The sequence below is a fragment of the Primulina huaijiensis genome, chromosome 1 (genome assembly GCF_012295235.1).
Source record: "Primulina huaijiensis isolate GDHJ02 chromosome 1, ASM1229523v2, whole genome shotgun sequence".
Lineage (NCBI taxonomy): Eukaryota > Viridiplantae > Streptophyta > Magnoliopsida > Lamiales > Gesneriaceae > Primulina > Primulina huaijiensis.
This window is the reverse complement of record NC_133306.1, coordinates 17,881,494-17,895,845: the sequence shown is the minus strand read 5'-3', so window position 1 is coordinate 17,895,845 and position 14,352 is coordinate 17,881,494. Positions and strand designations below refer to the sequence as shown.

The 14,352-nt window shown below is 35.6% G+C and overlaps 1 pseudogene; it reads right to left on the bottom strand.

Annotated features, from left to right (window-relative positions):
* Positions 1-301: 301 nt before the first annotated feature.
* LOC140971882 (uncharacterized) lies at positions 302-8,557 on the bottom strand (annotated as a pseudogene).
* Between the last annotated feature and the right edge of the window lie 5,795 nt (positions 8,558-14,352).

Sequence of the window (14,352 nt, the reverse complement as noted above, 5' to 3'; positions counted from 1 at the left end):
CAAAAATTACTAAGATACAAACAATAAACATGGTTTTATTTTAAAATAATATATTTTTTTAAATATATATTTTTTTTAAAAAAATTTTGAAATTTTTTTATTATTTTTTTTATAAATTTGTTTTCCCCCCAAACAGAATATGACTTTGTCCTTAATGTCAAAATAACTATTAATAAAGAGTACATAATGAAAGAGATATCACCTTGAATTTTATTGAAGATAACAAACTGAAACAAACGCAAAACAATCCACGACTTTTGAATCAATGATCCAATTTTCTTTTCTTACTGCTTGATTGCGATCAATTGATCTTTGCTATCATCGGATCAGGTTTATGAACAAAAGCTTCCAAATCATCAATTAATTGGTCGGCAGTCGAAGCAGAGATGAGCATCCTTCGTGAATTTTCTGAAATGAAATTCTGTTCCACAGCTTTATCAAGAAATGTCAACAAACTGTCATAATAATTATTGATATTCAACAAGCCCACAGGTTTATTATGGATATTAAGTTGTGCCCAAGAAACAGTGTGAAAAATTTCTTCTAATGTACCAAAACCACCTGGTAATGCGATAAAAGCATCAGAATTTTCAATCATTTTGGTGATTCTTTCATACATAGAAGAAACTTTTAATTCCTCCCCAATCGTAACACCTGTAATATTTCCTTCAGCTAAAGCTGTAGGAATAATACCCAAAACCTGACTACCTCCAAGATGAGCAGATGTTGAAACAGATCCCATTAACCCAATATTACCTCCCCCATATACCAAGTGAATTTTTCTCTCAGCCAATATCTTTCCAAGATTATTCGCTGCTTCTACAAACACTTCATTTTTTCCAGGACTCGACCCACAAAATACACAAATATTTTTCAATGATTGTGCAGAGGTTCCAGCCATGTTTTTTTACTTTCTTCTTTTTTTTTCTGCGAAAATAGAGAGAAAGATGAGAGATTTTATAGGGGTAATATGTTATCAGGACAAAACTATGGGTCACAGTTGTAAACAGAATAAACAGTAAAAACAATAATGACACACATGCATGTAAACAGTAGTGTGATTGTGGCTCACAATTTTCCTCTGGTTTTACGTCCAGAAACGGCTTCAACGCCTTCTATGAGTCGAGGATATGCTTCCCATCCAATTTTCTTATAAATTGGCAAACAGGGTCTTTTTTAGTCGGATTCCCAAGACTATGACGCTCATCTTGGAATTGTTTCCATAAACGGAGAAGTTCAATATGCACATGTCCACTAGAATGCGTCTCAAGAGTCAATAAGATGTTATCTAAAGACTCCTTACTCAGCCCATTCTTAATGAAACCAATTTTATCTTCTCTGTTATTGGAAACACATCCCAAAGATCTGCATCGTTTGTCACAAGTCCATCTTGCACACTTATGACAAACCCCTAAACTTTTGGCCCTTCGTTTTTTCGCATAAGTGCTTTTTCCTAATCCAGGCAAATACCGAATGAGCAATGATTGTGGAACTTCTCCTCCTAATCGGACCTTAGCTTCTATTACAAGACGAATATCTTCTGGAATTCCTTTTTGCATTAGCAATCTCAATCTTTCACACCTTCCTGCATAAATTTTTCTTAGAACATTTTCAGAAACAGAGGGAAAATATTTACAAATTTTTGAGAGAATTTCATCCATTTTGAAAAGAAAAGAAATGATTTTTTTTTTTTTTTTTATCAGCAATTATGGGAAACTGATTAAACAGACTATGAGAGTCACGGAGTACCGTTATCCGCCATTTAACCGGGAAAATAAAAAGATTAAGGAAACCTGAAATAAAAACAAACAAAATTAAATGCAACACAAAAAAAATCAAGGATCGGAAAGGGAAATAAACTCTTCTTGAAAAATTTCATTTTCTAAAAATGGTTTAAGCCTTTGTCCATTTACTTTAAAAACATCACCATTTTTAGGATTTTCAATATCCACAGCTCCATAAGTATACACATGCTTTACAACATATGGGCCTGTCCATCTTGATCGTAATTTTCCTGGGAATATGTGAAGTCGAGAATTATAAAGCAAAACTTTTTTACCAATCTCAAAAGATTTTCTAAGAATTGTTTTATCATGAAATGATTTGATTTTTGCTTTATAAATCCTTGAATTCTCATACGCGTCATTTCTGAGTTCATCAAGTTCATTAAGTTGCAATTTACGCAATTTGTTGGCATCATCCATGCTTGAATTTAAAGTTTTGATCGCCCAATAAGCTTTATGTTCCAATTCCACAGGCAAATGACAATGTTTTCCATAAACCAACCTATAGGGAGACATATTCAATGATGTTTTAAAAGCTGTTCGATATGCCCAAAGTGCATCATTAAGTCGCAGAGACCAATCTTTTCTATTTGAGTTAACAGTTTTTTCCAAAATTTGCTTTATCTCCCTATTAGCTAATTCAACTTGTCCATTTGTTTGAGGATGATAAGGAGTAGTTACTTTGTGAGTAATACCATATTTTTTCATTAATGAAGCAAATGGTTTATTAACAAAGTGAGTTCCCCCATCACTTATCATGGCTCGAGGAATTCCAAATCTACTAAAAATATTTTCTTTTAAAAATTTGATGACGATTTTATGATCATTTGTTCGACATGGAATTGCCTCTATCCATTTGGAAACATAATCAACTGCAACTAAAATATACAAGTATCCAAACGACGGTGGAAAAGGTCCCATAAAATCTATTCCCCAACAATCAAAGATTTCAATTTCAATAATAGGATTCAAAGGCATCATGTTTCTTTTTGAAATCGCACCCAATTTTTGACAATTTTCACAGATCTTGCAGATTTCGTGGGTGTCTTTAAACAAAGTGGGCCAATAAAATCCACACTGCAAGATTTTTGCAGCTGTTTTCTTTGAAGAAAAATGTCCTCCGCATGCTTCTGAATGACAAAATTTAATGACACTACTTACCTCATTGTCGGGTATGCAACGTCGAAAAATTTGATCCGGACAATACTTGAACAGATACGGATCATCCCAATAAAAGTTTTTTACCTCATTCAAAAATTTTCTTTTATCTTGAGAACTCCATTGCGGTGGCATTTTTCCTGTCACAAGAAAATTTACTATGTTAGCAAACCAAGGTGTAGTAGTAACTGAAAATAGATGTTCATCAGGAAAATTATCGTTAATTGGTGTCATTTCACAAGATGATCCTGTTACTAGTCTCGATAAATGATCGGCTACAACATTCTCGGTTCATTTTTTATCTTTGATCACAATGTCAAACTCTTGGAGCAACAAAATCCATCGTATCAGTCGTTGCTTTGCATCCTGTTTGGTCAACAAATATCTAATAGCAGAATGATCAATAAACACAATAGTCGTTGATCCAATCAAATAAGAACAAAATTTCTCTAAAGCAAATATTACAGCAAGTAGTTCTTTTTCAGTTGTGGAATAATTCATTTGAGCATTGTTTAAAGTTCTACTTGCATAATATATCACATAAGGCTTACCGTTTCTTCTTTGACCCAATACTGCACCGACTGTATAATCACTCACGTCGCACATGATTTCAAATGGTAAAGACCAATCAGGAGGTTGCATGATAGGAGCTGATGTTAAATGTCGAATGATTTTATCAAAAACATTTTGGCATTCTTGAGTCCACTCAAATACAGTGTCTTTTGTTAAGAGGTTACAAATGGGTTTAGAGATTAAACTAAAATCCTTTATAAACCTCCAATAAAATCCAGCATGTCCAAAAAATGAACGAATTTCTTTAATGATTTTTGGAGGGGGTAAATTGGCAATGACATCAACTTTTGCTTTATCAACTTCAATTCCGTTAGATGACACAATATGTCCCAAAACAATCCCAGAATTAATCATGTAATGACATTTTTTTCAATTTAAAATAAGACCTTTTTACTCACATCTTTTTAAAACTTTTTCTAAATTTTCAAGACAATTATCAAATGTACTCCCAAAAATAGTTAAATCATCCATGAAAATCTCCAAACAATTCTCAACCATGTCGCTAAAAATGCTTAGCATACATCTTTGAAATGTTGCTGGGGCATTGCATAAATCAAATGGCATCCTTTTGAATGCAAATGTTCCCAAAAGACATGTGAATGTAGTTTTTTCTTGATCTTCAAGTGCAAAGAGAATTTGATAATAATCTGAATATCCATCAAGAAAACAGTAGTAGGGATGACCTGCCACTTTTTCTAAAATTTGATCTAAAAATGGTAATGTAAAATGATCTTTTCTAGTGGCATCATTTAATTTTCTGTAATCAATACACATACACTAACTAGATGGGACTCGATTTGTTAACAATTCACCTTTTTCATTTTTTATCATTGTGATGCCAGATTTTTTTTGAAACTACTTGTGTTAGACTTACCCACTTACTATCAGAAATAGGATAGATAATTCCAACATCAAGTAGTTTGAGAACTTCAGTTTTCACAACATCTTTCATGTGCGGATTTAATCTCCTTTGTGGTTGTTGAGATGTTTTAGCATTTTCTTCTAAATGAATTTTGTGAGTGCAAATTAGTGGATTAATGCCCTTGAGATCTTTTAATGTCCAACCAATTGTATTTTTATGTCTTTTAAGCATATCAACTAATTTACCTTCTTGATCACTTGCTAGTTTGGAAGAAATTACCACCGGATATGTTTCATCTTCTCCAAGAAATGCATACTTCAATTCTTCTGGCAAAGGTTTTAACTCCAATATGGGTGGTTCATCTTTGTTCTCATATTTTGCCTCAAATTCTTTCTCTGATCCTNTTTAAAAGAGGGCAAAGCGGGACAATCTTTTGTAAAATGATAACTTGGGTCACAAATGTGACACGCAATTTCTTGAACAGATTTTAATTGACCATTCTTTTTCAATTCAAGTGCTTCAACTTTTCTTGCCAAAGAGGTAAATCCAGCTTGCAGATCATGTTCATCTTTGAGGGTATACATACCTCCACCAGATGTGGGAGATTGAATCTTGTTTGATTGTTCGATTGTACCTATAGTGTCCCAATTTTGAGCATTTTCAGCTAATGAATCGAGATACTCAATTGCCTCGTTTGGATCTTTATCTTCAAATGTTCCATTACACATAAATTTAACAATTTGCCTATCTTTAGGTGTTAAGCCTTCATAAAATTGAGAAACAACTCTCCAAATTTCAAAACCATGATGTGGACAAAGATTAAGCAATTCTTTACATCTATCCCAACACTGATAAAAAGTTTCTCCTTGTCTTTGAGTGAAAGTGATGATTTGTCTTTTGAAAGAATTTGTTCTATGAGATGGAAAAACTTTTTCAAAAATTGTTTTTGCAATTCATCCCAAGTTCGAATGGATCCAGATCTAAGATTTTGTAGCTAAGTTTTAGCTTTATCTTTTAATGAAAAAGGAAAAAGCTTAAGTCGAATGATGTTCATGCTACAAGTTAGATCATTATATGTGTTGCACACTTCTTCAAATTCTCGTAAATGCATGTATGGATTTTCAGAATCTAAGCCATGAAAGTTGGGTAAAAGTTGGATAATACCAGGCTTAAAATTGAAATGAGATGCATCAGGGGGAAAAACTAGACATGAAGGTGCACTAGTACGTGTAGGATTCATGTGATCTCTAAGTTTTCTTCGCCTATCATGATCATGTTGAGATTGAATTTCATCTTCATTTTCCTAGATGGGTTCTTCCGCCATATTTTGTAAAAATAAAGGGTTATTTCGAATGAGTCGACCACTAAGTGTACGTGACCAAGTAATGCTCATGCAAATGCAAAAGAAAAAGAAGAAAAACACACAAAAACAATAAAAAATTCAAAGAAAGAAAATTAAATAGACTTGAAATTAAATTATACTTCCCCGGCAACGGCGCCAAAAACTTGTTGTGACTTTGATTGTTGCACTCCCAATAGCAGGTTGTCCGCAATTAGTATAATTCGGTGAATCCGATATCGTATCCACAGGGAAGCTACGGTAATTACAAGTCCACTACAATGTCTTTTTGTTTTTGTTTTTGTTTTTCTTTTAATTGTTTGAATCTTTAATTGGTAATTTTTAATTGTTCAAATTTTAATTTAAGTAGTTGAGATTAGAGGATCCACTCTTGATATTTTAATAAAGTTAACATTAATGAACATTATTGAAATCCACTTAATAAAATGGTTCCAATATATTAAATAATCATATTTATATTATGTTATATACTATTTTCTTATAAGTATAAAATATATACCAAAACTTATAAATGTTGTCAAGTATTTATTGTGCTATATATATTTGTAAACACTAAATCAAGGTTCCCACTTTAAATGGTTGGTAAAACCAAACTAACATTTAAATGGTACCAAGAAATTAATAATATGATATATTGATATATAATAAATCAAGGCATCCACTTTAAATGGTTGGTAAAACCAAACAAACATTTAAATGGTACCAAGAATTTAGTGTAACATATAGCAACAATAAATCAAAACTCCCACTTATAAGTAGGGTATAAAAATGCTTAAAGAAATAAATATAACATAAACAATAAATAATGATTAAATAATATAAAACATAGATTATTACCTTTTAATAACCTTATTATCATACCAAGAGCTTCACCTTTTCATCTCAACCTTGGGAAGTTAGCTACTCATTATTCAAAGTATAAAACTTTGAATATGAAATTAACATGCTAATTATTTTTAAATGATGAAATAAAGGAAAAATAAAGAGAGAAATATTATGAACTCAAAGATTTGTTCATAGAATGAGGGATATCTCAATTCATTACAATGCACCCCTATTTATAGCCAAATTTGGGGAGACAACCACAAATAAAATATTATTTTTTACACATAAGTCTTCATTGGTGTTCCAAGAAATTATATTTTAATACACATCACTTTTGAAAATCTTCCCATCCAATTTTGCTTCTCCACATAAAATAAAACATGTGGATAATTGAGTTGTTTGAATTGTGGTATTTTATTTTAACCATTTGACCAAGTAGTTTGAGAGATATGGTCAAAATACTAGAGCATGGTAAAACTGTCACTCCTTTGGTAACTTTGTTTGTTGCTTAATTTGATCCCAATTGTGAGAAGATTTTTATCTCATGCTTGTCACCAATATTGTAGATATTATCATCAATTTTCTACAGGTCCAAGAATCATCTTAATCTCATTTGCAACGCCAAGTTTATTCTTGTTTTATCGAACCTGTAAAAATAGTAAAAACTTATAATTACACAACAACTTATTTTTTATACAATTTATTATAAAACATATAATATTTAAACATTTAATAAAACAAAAACTATAAATTTATATTATAAAACATTTATTTAATGTATAATTTTTATGTTTATCACTAGTCGTCCTGATATAGTATTTGTTGTTTGTATGTGTGCTAGATTTCAGGCAGATCCTAAGCAATCGCATTTTACTGCTGTCAAACGCATTCTAAAATATCTTAAAAGCACACAAAATGTGGGCTTATGGTATGCTAAGGACTCTTCTTTCAATTTAGTTGGATACTCGGATGCAGATTATGCAGGATGTAAGCTAGATCGTAAAAGCACCAGTGGATCATGTCAGTTTCTAGGAGACAGACTGATCTCATGGTTCAGCAAGAAGCAAACATCCATAGCTATTTTCACAACTGAAGCAGAATATCTTGCTGCTGGAAGCTGCTGTGCCCAACTGCTCTAGATTCAGCAACAACTGAAAGATTATGGAGTCGATGCAAAAGAGTCTCCCATATTTTGTGATAATACAAGCACAATTGCGATCACATACAATCAAGTTCTTCACTCAAGGACCAAGCACAATGATGTCAGACATTATTTCATCAGAGATCATGCTCTAAAGAAAGCAGTCAGACTGGAATATGTACCAACTGGACAACAAGCTGCTGGCATTTTCACCAAACCGTTACCAGAGACTAAGTTTTCTCACTTTCGCAATATACTTGGTTTAATTGGCTTGTCTTAATTATATCAGTTTTATTGTTGTTATGTCAGTTGCTGTTCATTTTTAGTCAGTTAGTCATTTATCAGTTATTATCCATTCACTTAGTGAATTGTTTGTCAACTGATGCCAATTAGCTTTGCAGATAAGAAAAGAGACAACAATGAATCGTAAATAACAATTATCTTGAATAAAATCGAAACCAAGTTACACGATTCATTTCCCTCTCAACGACATCTTGCCAGAGGGATATCCAGTTATACATATCATGGCAATTCAGTCTTCTAAAAGCTTCTGAAGAGGAGATCTTCTCGAGCATATTCCACTCCTTCCTCAGCATCACGTGAAACAGAACTTGATCAGTGGCAAGCTCTGAAACATGGCTGACTTAAAAAATCCGCACGTACTTTTTTGCAACAGTCCTCTGTCTGTTAGTAGGAACCATTCCATTAAGATAAACGATCTGGAGTTGTTGAACCTTGATTCAAGAGGACATGACTTTTAACCAGACATATTCTTCAATGGTTTCCTTCAAACTCTCTAAACGACGGAGTGTTGATACAGAAACAGGGATGTTGGAACTACTTGAACTAGCCATGTGTGCTTATTTGTTATCATCTAATGTCTTTGCTCTTATTTATAGTCAGGCTGATATTGAAAAATAGAATAAGACGAAGAGACTTGTCAACTGAAAGCTTTTGAATTATCCAGACCGAGTTTTTCCTACCCTTTCTTTTATTTATATGCATTTATTGAGGGGGGATATTTGATATAAATGGTTAACTGAGAAGACAATAGTCAATTAGGCTTCAACTGAACTGAATCAGCTTTCAACTGATCACTCAGTTGCTGACCCAACTGATCTTCTCCAGTAAGTTAACTTATTAATCGTTAAATATTCCATAATAAGTTATGTGACTGATTGTGTACGCATTTAATTGTTGTCATTCAATTAATAGCATTTTGAAATGTGGACCCACGTAATCCATTTATATTCCACTCACTTTTTTATCACACGTACACACGTTTTATTCAAATTATCATGGACTGACACATGTCCAAAATTTGAACCGTCACACACATATGTACTACACCCCGCTTCATTTCAGTTTTCTTTATGCTTACTTCGATTTACAGAGCAAATACAAACTCAAACTCCTTTTTCGCAGAATATCAAACTAATCAGAAATGGCAAACCAAATTCCGGCTAATATCATGAACGCAATGGAAATCAATTTTGCCTCAGTTTTGTCAGTTCCTGATGAAGCAGTGAAGAACATCATCAACAAACTAGAAGCTGCTGGACTCAAGACATTCTTGAAATTATATTCCCAAGAGATTTATCCCAAAGAGATTCAAGACTTATACACCAATGGTTTTATCTCTGCCGATGGCAATATCACCTCCACTGTCAACAACCAGTTGTTGATTGCTGATGAAGAATCTTTTAGAAATCTATTTCAGCTGCTTACTGATGGGCCAGCTAATATTTCTGAAGTTAGAGCTTCAGACATTGAGGAGATGCAAACACTCCTATCTGTAGACGGACGGAAAATCAAAGTTTCCGATCCAAAAGAGGAACTGAAGCCGGAGGTGCAGTTGCTGGCTGATATAGTGGCCAAAGGACTATTGGCCAAGGCAGGGTCATTTGCTTCTCTTACGCTGGAAAAATTTCAGGCTATGACTGCTATAATGGCTGAGAAAAGACTGAACTAGAGAAGCATCATCTTCAATATCCTAAAAATATGTTTCAGTCGTCAAAGCAATCAAAGGGAAATGATGTTCAGCTCAGCTACCTACTGAAAATCAAGGGATTGGTGGGTGATGATTCTGAAAGATCATCAAAGTTTAAAGTCTTCAATGCCAAGAATGTCCAGTCATCAAAGCCCAAACTGTACATCTCTCCTGAGCAATTTTTGAAGGTGCAGAAGGAAATTGGGATGTAGGAGGCTCCCAAATCAGTTCAGAAAGCCAAAAAGCCAACTAAGAGGAAGACAATCAAGCGTAAACTGATTGTCAGTGAGACTGAATCTGAGAAGACTCCTTCTCCAAAGATATCCAAAAAGCCCCGGACTCTGAAGACCAAACCAGTAGCTCAATCCCAACTGATAGACTGAAACAATCTGCAGCTGAAGAGCCAATCAAGGTTACACCGCTGAGGGCAGTTGCAATCAAAACTTCAACTGAGGTTCAGTTACCTCCTCCAGCTGCTCAACAAGAAAAGACTATCATCAAATCTGGTGATAAGAAGAAATCTGCTGGAGTTCAAGCTCCACTATTCACTATCATTGGCCAACGTCTCTACCTTTTGCCAGACCCAAGGGGGTAGTGATCAGAGAAAACATTGATGCAACCTCTTCAGGGCTGAACATCCCTCATGCTCTTACTGACAAAAAGGGAAAGGGCAAGATGACAGAAGAGCCCTACCCACAAATGTGATTCAAACTCACATTGATTTTTTTTTTGGACCGAGATCCATAAATTTTTTGAGAATAAGATGAAATCTTATGATGAATGGGCCCGATTCAAAACTGAGGTGTTTGTCAGGCAACTAAGGAAGAAGTCAGTTTTGAAGAAATTTTTTAACCTGGAAACTATTGTTCTGAAGATGGTCAAAGCTGCTACAATTTGTCAAGCTTTGCAAAGGAAGAAATATTTCTTTGATCAAATCCGTGCCAAGAAATTATGTCTGATGATTGTTCAGCTAAGGCAAAACTATGATCCTACCAGTCCATCTCCCTTTAATGATAAAGTAGTTCATGATCAGCTGGACTCAGTTCTCATTACACTACAGATGGCCATTAAACAGTGGGAACTGGACCAAGAACTGACTATTCCAGCAAGTTATCATGATCGTTCATCGGTAAAACAAGCTGAACAATCGGTCGACATGAATTGGTGCCTCAGCTTTGTATGTTTGTTAAAGAAGAGTTGGTTCTTCAGTCTTAGCTAGTGAGTCGATTATATGGCTCAAGAGCCTTTTTTGTGATTATGGAGTCCTATTAAGCAGGAAAAAACCTGTTTATACATATAGCTGCCATTGAAAGAGTGAAAGAAATTCGGCTGTGGGAAAATGGAACCAGTCTTACGATCCTTAAAAGAAGCAAGTCAAATAAGGATTGGCAGGAAAAGATAGACGATTGAATTCACGAAGGAAGGGAAAAGCGCTAGTAAACTCCTCTCCTTGACGTACTTTCGCCAGAAGCCAAACGCTTTAAGCATAAAAATAGAAGATATTTTGTCTTGGCTATCACCCTACGTGACATAGTTTAAGAGCTGAGGTATATAGAAATCATATTCTTTATTCTTTCACTTTGCCCAAGAACCCTAAAAAGAGCTCTTTCTTTGCCCGGGAAGAAGATCAGGTCTCTATACGAAAGGTTGTTACAACGAAAGGTAGACCTCTATTTATTATAAAGAGATTGGTGGTTGGTGTCCTGCCGGAGTGACCTTAGGGGACGTAGCGCCAAAGATTCCAACTGGGTCTTAACCTCAAATAAGCGCCTTTTTGCCCCACAAGCTCGTAGACTTGTTAATAATTATTCCTAACTTAGATAAAGCGATGGATAATAGCCTACTAGGAGAACGATTGTCTAGGTTGCCCAGACAACTGCCTCTGTCTCCCCTTCCATAGAAGGGATGTCATCCTTCTCTTCGTCAAGTAGCTAGACTTAACCGATCTAGAGTAAGAACAATATAGGCAAGATTAGTTAGAGCTTCGTAGAGTACTTACTACAAGTTTCCATCGATCAGCCAACCATTTCCCTCCTCTGGGTTAGAAAGTCCCTAAGAAGTAGTGCTTTCCTCTTTCGTTTTAGAAGCATAGAGCTTACAGTTTGAAAGGGAGAGAAATTGCTTTCAATACGTGGCCCAATAGTTGAGTCAAAGAAAGTAGGTCTTTTAAAATAGATACCTAAAGGTCTATCACCCTAAGGCCTAATCCTTCTGCCGATCCTTCAGTCCGTCTATTATTCGAAATGGTCTATTACGTAAGCTGTACTAGTCTCTTTTCTAGCCGGATCTTAGTCTGGTAGGCTGCTTGCTATAGCCCTCGTCAATAACCTCTACCTCTAACCTAAGGAGCTGACTATTCTCCTTTGAGTCTATATTCATATGCCAAAAAATCCCAGGTTTATGAAAGATTTGATCCTTTGATGATTGAGGAAATGAGAAAGACCCTCACGGAACACTTTACTTTCATCATCTCTCTCTTCCTCCCTTGAACTTCATTACGGGATAGAGGGAATAGACGGAGAGCGAAGTCAAGCAATTGCCTCGGTTAAATGATCCAAGCGGAGAAACTGCAATCCTAGAAAAGAGAAATCTGCTGCATGAATTTAAAAGGCTAAAGTAAAGTAAAAGGAAAGGGCCCTGACACCACCCACTTATTACACTTCAAATCCTCAAGGGAAAAAGAAATAATCAGAGACTGCGCTCACCGAAGAAAGACGCAGACACATTCACCACTCAAGGAGCCCCAGAAGTAAAAAAGAGAAAATGATTGGGATGAAGCCTTAGTTGTCGCTGGTGGTAGAGGAAAGGCTTTTAGTGGACCAGTGAACGGTGAATTTTAAGATATTGAAGATTGAGAAAGTTGTTCTCGATACACCTACTCGGTCATCAAACTCATTTACCACTAAATCTACTAGAAATAACAGATGTATAAGGAACGTAGTAACTCGATCCCGTTCTCTTACTTTCCACTCCTTCTTCTGACTCGATCCACTACGTAGCTATAGGTTTGCTTATTGACCTGTTGGTGCAAAAGAGTAATACCGACATACCAAGATCATGAGTATGTTTAACCCCACTAATGCCACCGATCTCTCTAACTACCTGGTCAGGAATATTTTTGGAGAAAAAGAAGTATAGAAACTAGCACAGAGCTCGATGATCTACAGACAAAAACAGTAAAATTACTCCGCTCCTTTGACAAGCAAGAACAACCCCCTTCTTCTGGGCTTTCATGTCCATTAAACAAGGAAGGCATCCCGGAATAAAACAATTCATTTCTCTCTTCATAGGAGACTCATACCGCTTGGTAGGGATGAAAGGGGTGACGATGAGAACAAGATACAGGGAAGACAGGCCATGAACTTAGCCAAAATGGTACCCATTCTTATTTCACTTTTTTACCCAGCGTAGAAAACTAATAAGCAACCTGACGCACTCTGGCTTGAAAGCCTCCGTTTGCTGAATTCCTCGTCACTAGCCGAGATTTCTTCTTTGAGGGCTCAAGTGAGCATTTTACAGGACGAGCTTGCCTCAGTAAATCAGAGTCGCTCCCCCATTAATCCTTACTTTATTTATTTCATTTCTATTCGGTTTGGAAGTGACTTTATTGAGGTCTTGTTAAAAGAGAACCATTTTCTTTGTGCAAATCAAAAAGAAAATGACAAGTCTGAAAGGCATCGCCAATCTCAGAGAGGCATTCTTCACTACCTAGGATGTAGGATGACTTGGTAATCACTACTCCATCATCTTCCCTTTATCCCCATGAATAGTCATGATTTAACACCATTTTTATTATAGGATGCCACTATGAAATTGAAGGCGCGGGTATCTAGTCTGGAGGCTTCCTTAAAGAGGCACAGATTCACATTTCGGTATGATTCTATCTAGCCGCCAAAGCCCAAACTGGACATCTCTCCTGAGAAATTTTTGAAGGTGAAGAAGAAAATTGGGATGCACGAGGCTCCCAATCAAGGATACACTGCTGAGGGCGGTTGCAATCAAAACTTCAACTGAGGTTCAGTTACCTCCTCCAGCTGCTCAACAAGAAAATATTATCACCAAATCTGGTGATAAGAAGAAATCTGCTGGAGTTCAAGCTCCACTATTCACTATCACTGGCCCAACTTCTCTACCTTTTGCCAGACCCAAGGGGGTAGTGATCAGAGAAAACATTGATGCAACCTCTTCAGGGCTGAACATCCCTCATGCTCTTACTGACAAAAAGGGAAAGGGCAAGATGACAGAAAAGCCCCGACTCACAAAGGTGATTCAAACTCACATTGATCTTATCTGGACTGAGATCAATGAATTTTCTGAGAATAATCTCAAATCTTATGATGAATGGGTCCGATTAAGAACTGAGGTGTTTGTCAGGCAACTTGTAGCGCCCTTACCCGAGCCACTACTAAACAGACTATTAAGCATGCAACATTAAAACTTAATAACAACAATTAAACAGCGGAAACCAAATACTTAATCATCTTACAACCCAAATTAAAACAGAGCAAACAACAGCAGTCTTAAACATTAATACAACCATATCGAAACATAATTCTAAACAATAAAACGATGAACCACATAAAACCTCCACTGGATCACCACCGAAAACTCAACTGCTCTAGCCACTGCCCTGGTCGTCCGAACCGTCCAACCTAAGAC